Raw genomic sequence first — 9,317 nt, forward strand, 5'->3', positions numbered from 1 at the left:
ACGCCACCATGGGCCGAGCAACATGGAGCGTGGGGCACCACGGTGAGGTGTTCGGGGTGACGGCCCCGGAAGCCTACGTGCCCCGCATGATGGACCAAGGGTACGCACCAGAGGACGACCCTGGCTCGTTCATTGGAGAAGATTGGGGGAGAGGGGGCGCTAGGAGTCGAAGCCTTCCAAGAACCACGACGGTCACGCCAGCAACAGCAACTACAGGGTACCGCTAATCTCTCAGGAACAGGCTTATGCTAACCATGGGCTGCAGATGACTCAGGTTGCAGCGTCGATCGACGACCCTGGCACAGCAGCATCCGTTCCAACAAGGGAGACACGCTGGAGGCCGCGGGAGGAAGCCAGGAGCAAGGCCCCTCCCCGCAGGGCGCGACGCCTAGCGACACCCGGAGGTAGGCCCTCTGCCGGGGAGGCCTCGACAACCCTTCCCCCGGCAGAGGACCTGTGGTCGCCGGGGGCACCGCTGGCGTCCCCTTTCCCTCCTTCGTGTCGTCCCGGTGACCGGACAGCCCAAAGGAGGTCAAGGGTGGCACAAGGCGGGGCCCTCGTCTGGCGATATGAAGCAAGGCCGGTACCTGTGAAGAAGGCCCAGTGCCTGTGAAGCTCGCCTCCCGTGACACTCTCACGTAATAATGAGTTGGGGCTGTACACGCCCCGGAGTCTCAGGGGTGCCGGCCTCAGGCCCTGGGGCTCCCTCCCATGCCTAGTGGCAGCACTTAGCTCCGTGCTGGTGAGAAGACTCGAAGACCAGAAGACTAGACTAGGTGCCGAATGCGGCCTTTTGCTTTGGATCTCTCTCTCTGTAGCTTTGCTTTCTGGATCTGGCTTTGAGTTGAAGCTGAGTTTTTATTGGTGCGCACGGGGGGAGCCTTTTCTTGTTCGAGCAATTTCTTGCCTTCTGGATCTCGTTTTGACTGGGACTCATGTCCATCGCCTTCCCCTCACGAGCTCCTCGCGAGTGGGACAGCGCAAAGCGCGCACGCCAAGTGCGCGCAAGCACTACGACTGGTGCTCAGCTCTAGTGGGGCCCCTTCTGACGGGGCGACGAGCTCCGCAGGGTTCTCAGGAACTCGACATGTCGCAGCCCAGCTCAAAGCTGGCGCTGACTAAGGTAAACTAAGGCAGAGAACTCGCATCCGGATTCACAAGTTCACGAGGAAACAAACTCACATCGCATGGGAAAGTAAAAACTGCAATTTGCTTACATGAGGGGCTCCCCCTCCCAAAATGCTCTTACAAGTTTTCCGAGGGCCCTGCCCGAGCTTCGTGTGCAGGATGAAACGACAGGAGAACATGGGATCAGCCAGAAATGTCGCTCGCTACGTCACCCTCGGATGCGTCGCTCGCATCATCATCGTCTTCATCGGCAACGTCGCCACCGCCGGCGACGCCGCCGACGCCGTCGTCAACCACGTCGCCTTCGTCTGCGACGACCACCACCGCGTCATCCTCCGAAGTGAAGGCCCTGACCAACACGTCTACATTGTCCTCAACCCAACGCGCTAGGTCGCCCCGGACAGCCGTGGGTACGGGGGCGATGGCAGCGTCGAAATCAAAGTTGGGTCGGCATTCAGGAGGTGGATGAAGACGGGAGAAAGCGCGCTCGAGCAGGCCATGCCCCCTTTCCTCCACAAGTTGGCAGGCTCTGGCAGATCGAGCCTCCGGGCGTGTCACCACCTCGGTGAAGAAGTTTAGGTGGCTGGCATAATCATTCGAGTGAGGGGTCGGTGCCTCCACGTCGCAAATATGGCCCAGGGCGATATTGGCCCTGTTCCAGAGATCCTGAAGCATAGGGGCATGCTCGCGCTGCAGCGTTCGTCGCTGGAGCACTTCCTCCGTGTTTTGCCTCGCGACGGCCTCTGCGTCATCAACCCGCCTCCGAAGGGAACGTAGCTCGGCGCGGGCGGAGGCCAAGTCCGCCTGCGCCGTAACCAGGGCGGCGGCCGTGGCTTCCGCACGCCTCTCAGCCTCGTCCAACCTGGGCCAGAGGGCAGCGGCCCTGCCCTCATCCTCCGCGCCTGTGAGCTTCAGCTTCAGGTCGTACCTACCCTCTAGATCTGTGCGAACCTCGGCCACCCGGCGAGCAACCTCCTCCTCGACTCTAGCCTCGCGAGCCCAGACGGCATCTTCTGCTTGGGCAACTTGACGCTCCCTCGTCTCCAGTTGCTCGAGCTCGAGGCTGCGCTCCATGGCCTCCAGGGCCAGCGCCTCCTCATGCTTCCGGACCTCCTCTTCCTCCGCAGGCGTCCCCCTCAGCGACGCAAGAGCGGCCCTGCGCGCCCCCACCTGTTGCTCAAGAGACGCGCTCCAGGCCTGGAGCTCCCACGCGCGCTTCACCGCAGCCTCGCAGCGGCGGTCAGCCTCGCGAGCCTCGTCCAAAGCTCGTGAGCAGGCTTCATCGGAAACCTTGAGAGATGCCTCAGCCTTTGCGTTCTCAAGGTCGCGTTGATAGCGGCCGAGGTTGATGGCCACCTTCAGCTTGTGCCGCTCCTCCGCCAGCCAGAGACCTTCAGCCTCAAGACGCGAATCGACACTCGTGAGCTCTTCACCAAGTCGACACATCGCGCCCATCGCCTCCTGGAAGAGCTCGTGACGAACCACGCTCCGCCCGTGCTCGAGCTCGAACACTCGGCCCACCTCGTCCTCCGCCTCGGGGGCTGCGGGTGTGGCGCCAAGTGGTGCGCTCCCTCCAGGCAAGGGGCTGGGGGCTGACGCCGAGCCTGACGTCAACCGGTCCTCGCGAGGAGCCCAAGCAGACCGGGGCCCGCTGTTTGAAGAGGAGCCGAAGATCGAGGCCAACAGATTTCCGTCCATGACCAGCGGAGGAGTCTTGGGCACGCCTGCCAAGCTCCACACCAAACCGGGGGGAAGGAGCGACAAGGCCGCAGGTTCGGCACGCCAAGAAGGTAGGAGTGCCCCTTCAACCAACCCTGCTCCGGGGGCGACAAGCGGACTCGGAGCGCTCGAGGCCGGCGGAAGAGTTGAGGAAGAAGGAGGCCGTTTCCTAGGAGACTCGGCAGCCTCGGTGGAAGGAGCCCTGAAAGACTGGCGTCAGAACAAGAAAGCAGCGCGTAATAAGCCATGGCGGCAAGGTACTTGCACGTCGACGGCGATGTACTTCCTTCGCTTCAACGGCCCAAAGATATTGCTGGCGCCAAGGGACACTTTCCTCTTAGGGAGCTCTTCGAAGTCCACGCAAAGCCGACCAAAGCGCTGGACGTGACGGCCGGTGCGCGGTGGAGACGAAGAAGAGCGTCGAAGGATGTCTTCAAGGGTGCCCGGTGGCAGTGAACAGCCAGGCACCGTTTCACCACAACCTCCCGAGGCCCTTGAATCCTTGGTATCGGGAGTCGCATGTTGCGTCTCCTCAGCAACCGACACCTCAGGAGGGGGGTGGCAGGCTCCTGAAGACGATGCCCCAGGATCATCACTCGACATGTGCTCCTCAGCACCCGAGCCACCGGCCTCCGTCGGAGCTCGCCCACCTACACCGTCGCTTGGGGCGAGCTCGGCACCAGCGGCAAGGAAGGGAACCACGACGACGGGGTTCTCACGAGGCCCCTCCAGGTCGATTGGCCGCGGCCCCCATTCATCAAAGGGAGGCATGTTCTCTACAAATTCATCCTTGTTCTTGCAGCGGTACAGCAAACAGTTCTTCCCAGGCAGTTCGGCCGGCAAGAGGACACCCGTCAGGACATTGAGCACCGTTTGCCGTGTCCTGGGGAGGAGCCCAGACTCCTGAAACCTCATGTGGTCCTGGCTGCTGAGCAAGGTCCACAGTGGGCGAGAATGGCGCTGAAGCGGAGCGACCCGGCGTTTGACGAATTCCTTCACCACCATCGGCGCAGTTACGTCGCGATCTTTCAGCAACCTCAACCTGAACCAGACATTGGCAAGGGCGGGGGCTGGTGAGCCGCTGATGGCTCCAGCCGGAGTTAGGAACAGCAGGCCCCGATGGAGCCTGGTGCAGAGGACTGAGCACGCCGGCATCGATGAACACCCATCGTGTCCGGAATTCGCTCGTGGATGGAGGAAGCTCGAAGTCGATCCCCTCACCTGCCATCGCAGCCACGGCATGTAAGCTCACGCATCCTGAGCTTTGTTGAGGGTCAGTCAGATGCAATGAGAAGAAATGGCGAAGGAGGGCAACAGAAGGGGCTATGCCAGCCATGGCTTCGCACACGAAGGCGAAGACGGCAAGAAGAGTCACAGACTGAGGGTCGAGATGCAGCATGTGGATCTGATAATGCTCAAGCACCGCATTGAAGAAGGCGGAGAAGGGAGGAATCAGACCAGCCCAGAGGGCATCTATGAAGATTGGGACCTCGGTGGCCGCCTGAGCCGTGCGAGTGCGAGACGCAGGCCAAGCCACCATCTCCCCCCACTCATTGAAGCTGGAAGCAAGCATCGGGCGCACCTTCTCCATGGCCTCGTCGTTGAGCACCCGAGACCGGCCGAGCGCCGGCGCAAAGGACGGAGGCGCAGCTGGCAGAGACAGAGGTCTCTTCCTCTTTTCAGCTTGTTTCGGCGCCATGGCGATGGAGCAGGCGGAGCGCAAGTCAGATCGCAGAAGGGAAGCAGAGCCACAAGGAAGCAGGGGAATTGGGGAAGCAAGGTGTAACACCCCGCATGTAACTTGCCATATTTGTAACTCCGACTCTTGCCATTTCCGGCTATGTGTTATGTTTTTCCCTCCGTTGTCGGGTTTTGTCTTTCGTTTTGTATTTTGTCATGTCATGCATTTTCATATCATGTCATCATGTGCATTGCATTCGCATACGTGTTCGTCTCATGCATCCGAGCATTTTCCCTGTTGTCCGTTTTGTAATCCGGCGCTCCTATCTCCTCCGGTGCACCCCTCTTGTTTTCTTTCGTGTGCGTGTGTCAAACTTTCTCGGAATGGACCGAGGCTTGTCAAGTGGTCTTTATATACCACCTGGAGACTACCGGTCAAGTTTCGTTCCATTCGGAGGTCGTTTGGTACTCCAACGGTTAACCGGGCATCCACAAAGTCCATTTGAGTGTCCAGCAAAAACCCCCTCTAAAACCAGCCCAAAACCCACCAAACTCTCTTCCATGCTCTAGGTCATTCGATCACGATCGTGTGGGTGAAAACCGCACCTCATTTGGAGTCTCCTAGCTCCCTCTACCTATTTATATGTGGGCATCCCGAATTACAACTGCAGACGAAACCCTAGCTCCTCCCTCCGCGCCGCGCCGGACGCGTCCGCCCGCGCCGGACGACGTCCGCCGCCGCGCCCCGTCCAATCAGTGAGCGCCACGTGTCCCCCGCGCCGTCCCCGCGCCGCCGGCCCGCTGGGCCCGCGCGCCGGCCCTCCGGCCCGTCTCCTCCCGCCGCCGCCGCCTCGGGCCCCGTGCCCCGCGTCCGCCGCCCGGGTTCCCGCGCCGCCGCGCCTCCTCCGCCGGCCGGCCGCCGCCGCGTCCCCGCCGGCGCTCGCCGCCCCCGCCGGCGACCCCCGCCTCCGGCGCCGCCTCCCTCCCCGTCGGCCCCTTCTCCCCTCGCCGCGCCGGGCTCCGCCGGCCCTGCCTCGCCGCCGTCGGCCTTGAGCTCGAGCTCGAGGATCGGCTCGATCCAGATCCAGTACGGTAGCCCGTTGACTTCCCTCGCGTTCGTTTATTTTTCTGTCTTTGGTATTTCTCAGTATCTTGCTGTGTTTGAGATACCGTAACTTTGTGCATGTAGCTCCAATTCACGTGTATAATATGTCAAATTGTTCGCCTCGTGATGCTCTGCATTTTGTTCAATTGCACCATGTTCATTAGAGGTCATCTTGATGCCCAAATCTTCGTTGGAAGAGGGCTAGTTGCTGTTAATCTCTGGTTCTTATCAGAACTTGGAGATTTGTCATTTTTGTATCATTTATTCTGTGCATCTTTTGAGCATGAGCTCTACATGTGTTTTGAAGTATGCTATACCATCTTTCCAGTGGTGTAGTCCATTTATTTTTGTGATCTCTGTGGAGACTAGCACAAGCATGCAAAGTAGGTCCCGTAATATTTCTGATTTCAGGGACTTGTCCTTGTCTGCTGTAATTTTGTTGCCATGTAAACTTGATGCTACACAGAGATCCATGCATATTTTCGAGATGTTCAATAAGGATGTTTTGTAGCTATAGTTATAATTGATCCGTTCCTGCAATTGTTTGCAATTTTAGAGTGCCATAGCATGACTCAATCTTGCTCTACTTTTGCTATAAAATATTTCTGGCAGATTCTTGACATGAGATGCATTTTTGCCAAGCTTATTGTAGTTGATCCATACATGCTATGCAATTGTTCGTGCCATGGATAGCTTCATAAGCATGCCATCTTGCTGTAGGTATGCTTGGGTTGTCATGCATTGCTCTGTAGTGAGTGCATCAAGCTCACAAAGAGGCCTACATATTAATATTTCTGCCATGCTCTGTTTTCTGCTAAGTCTGAAACCTGATAACGAAACTTTCCATGTTAACATGCTTTGCATCATATCTTCTGGTCCTTTTTGGCTTATGGTCAGTAAGGGACTTTTGTCATATGCATTTAGTAGAACACTACCATGCCTTGTCTTGCTATGTTAAGTTCCTGTAGCATGTTGATTTCGTGCTCTGAACATTGCTACCTGATGATGATTTCTGCCATGTCCAGTTTTTCACTAAGTCTGTGAACCTGTAATCTTTTGCACTTTTGCCATGCTTGTTTGAGCTTGATATGTTGTGAACTAGCCGTAGCTCAGTGTTCATCTTTTGTCAAGCATCTCCTGTAGATAACTGCCATGTGCTTTTTTGCTATGTTGGGGTGCTGTAGCATTGTGACTTGTTGCATTTTGAGTGCTATCTTGCTGCTTATCGCAGTTTAGTGTCATTCTTGTTTTGCTTGCCATTTGCAAACCGTGCATCCGATTCCGGTGATCTTTATATCGATTTCGACCGAAATCATCTCATCTTTCTAGTGGCATGCTTGGTTTGCCAAGTTACTGTCATGTTCATCTTTTTCCTTCCGGAGCACGCATATGCATCGCATATCATATCTTGCATATCATACATGTTTTGCATCTTGTTGCTTGCGCATTTCTCGTTGTTGATTGTGGTTCCGTTTGTTTCTGTTCTTGTCTTGGGTAGAGCCGGGAGACGAGTTCGTGAACGAGGAACCTGTCGAGTACGCTTACGAGGATCAAGCTTTCGACAACTCTGAGAACCTTGCAGGCAAGATGACCACCCCTCGAAATCACTTCTATCTTTGCTATGCTAGTTGTTCGCTCTATTGCCATGCTCGCTACCTATCTTTTGCTATATCATGTCTCCCATTTTAGCCATGTCAGCCCTAACCATCCTCCCCTAGCAAACCATTGTTTGGCTAAGTTACCGCTTTTGCTCAGTCCCTCTTATAGCATTGCTAGTTGCAGGTGAAGTTGAAGTTTGTTCCATGTCGGAACATGGATATGTTGGGATATCACAATATCTCTTATTTAATTAATGCATCTATATATTTGGTAAAGGGTGGAAGGCTCGGCCTTATGCCTGGTGTTTTGTTCCACTCTTGCCGCCCTAGTTACTGTTATACCGGGTTTATGTTCCTTGAGTTTGCGTTCCTTACACGGTCGGGTGATTTATGGGACCCCCTTGACAGTTCGTCTTGAATAAAACTCCTCCAGCAAGGCCCAACCTTGGTTTTACCATTTGCTATCTAAGCCTTTTTCCCCCGGGTTTTCGCGAGCCCGAGGGTCATCTTATTTTAACCCCCCCCCCCCGGGCCAGTGCTCCTTCGAGTGTTGGTCCGAACTGAGCAGACTGCGGGGCCCCCTCCTAGAAACTCGAGGTCTGGTTTTACTCATAGGATGTCTCATCCGGTGTGCCCTGAGAACGAGATATGTGCAGCTCCTATCGGGATTTGTCGGCACATTCGGGTGGCTTTGCTGGTCTTGTTTTACCATTGTCGAGATGTCTTGTAAACCGGGATTCCGAGACTGATCGGGTCTTTCCGGGAGAAGGTTTATCCTTCGTTGACCGTGAGAGCTTATGATGGGCTAAGTTGGGACACCCCTGCAGGGTATTATCTTTCGAAAGCCGTGCCCGCGGTTATGAGGCAGATGGGAATTTGTTAATGTCCGGTTGTAGATAACTTGTCACCTGACCCAATTAAAATACACCAAGCGCGTGTGTAGCCGTGATGGTCTCTTTTCGGCGGAGTCCGGGAAGTGAACACGGTCAGTGTTATGTATGACGTAAGTAGGTGTTCAGGATCACTTCTTGGTCATTGCTAGATGACGTCCGTTCCGTTGCTTCTCTTCTCGCTCTCATATGCGCAAGTTAGCCTCCATATATGCTTTTGCCGCCGCAGCTCCACCTCACTACTCCTCCTTGTCCTACAAGCTTAAATAGTCTTGATCTCGCGGGTGTGAGATTGCTGAGTCCCCGTGACTCACAGATACTTCCAAAACAGTTGCAGGTGCCGACGATGCCAGTGCAGACGATGGCGTCGATCTCAAGTGGGAGTTCGACGAGGAAAGGGGTCGTTACTATGTGTCTTTTCCTGATGATCAGTAGTGGAGCCCAGTTGGGACGATCGGGGATCTAGCATTTGGGGTTGTCTTATTTTCATCTGGATTTTGACCGCAGTCGGTCTATATGATTGTATTTTGGATGATGTATGATGATACTTATGTATTGTGTGAAGTGGCGATTGTAAGCCAACTCTTTATCCCATTCTTGTTCATTACATGGGATTGTGTGAAGATGACCCTTCTTGCGACAAAACCACTATGCGGTTATGCCTCTAAGTCGTGCCTCGACACGTGGGAGATATAGCCGCATCGTGGGCGTTACACAAGGCGCAGGCGACGGAGGAATAACTGAGTAGGCCGCAGGGGCCGCATAGCCAGGCGGATTCAAAGGCAGCGTGGGGAAGCGGAGGCGCCCACGTCCAATCAACCGCCATGCGTCAACCGAGGCCGCAGGCTTTTGGGGCCCGCGGTGCTCCGAACTTGACCCTTGGCTTCGCCGCGAAGCCAAGCCCGAGCGCACCTTGGGCCCGGGGGCTACTGTCGGCGTTCTGGGAACGGGGGTCCCCAGACTTGCCTGCCTGCGGCCCACAGCGTGGCTAAGCCAACAGGTCGTACGGCCCATCTTCATCAACAAGGCATCCAAGACCCTCGCGAGGGTCTGAGCCTCGCGAGGTGGACGACGCAAGACCTCCTCTGGAGTGGCCTAGCCAGGCAGGCCCACGAGGAGCGGAGATATCAAGGCGGGGCAAACCTCACGAGGCTCTCGTGACGTGAGCCATGACGCACGGCACCAGGCGGGCGCCAG

Source organism: Aegilops tauschii, chromosome 4, assembly GCF_002575655.3.
Source record: "Aegilops tauschii subsp. strangulata cultivar AL8/78 chromosome 4, Aet v6.0, whole genome shotgun sequence".
Taxonomy (NCBI): domain Eukaryota; kingdom Viridiplantae; phylum Streptophyta; class Magnoliopsida; order Poales; family Poaceae; genus Aegilops; species Aegilops tauschii.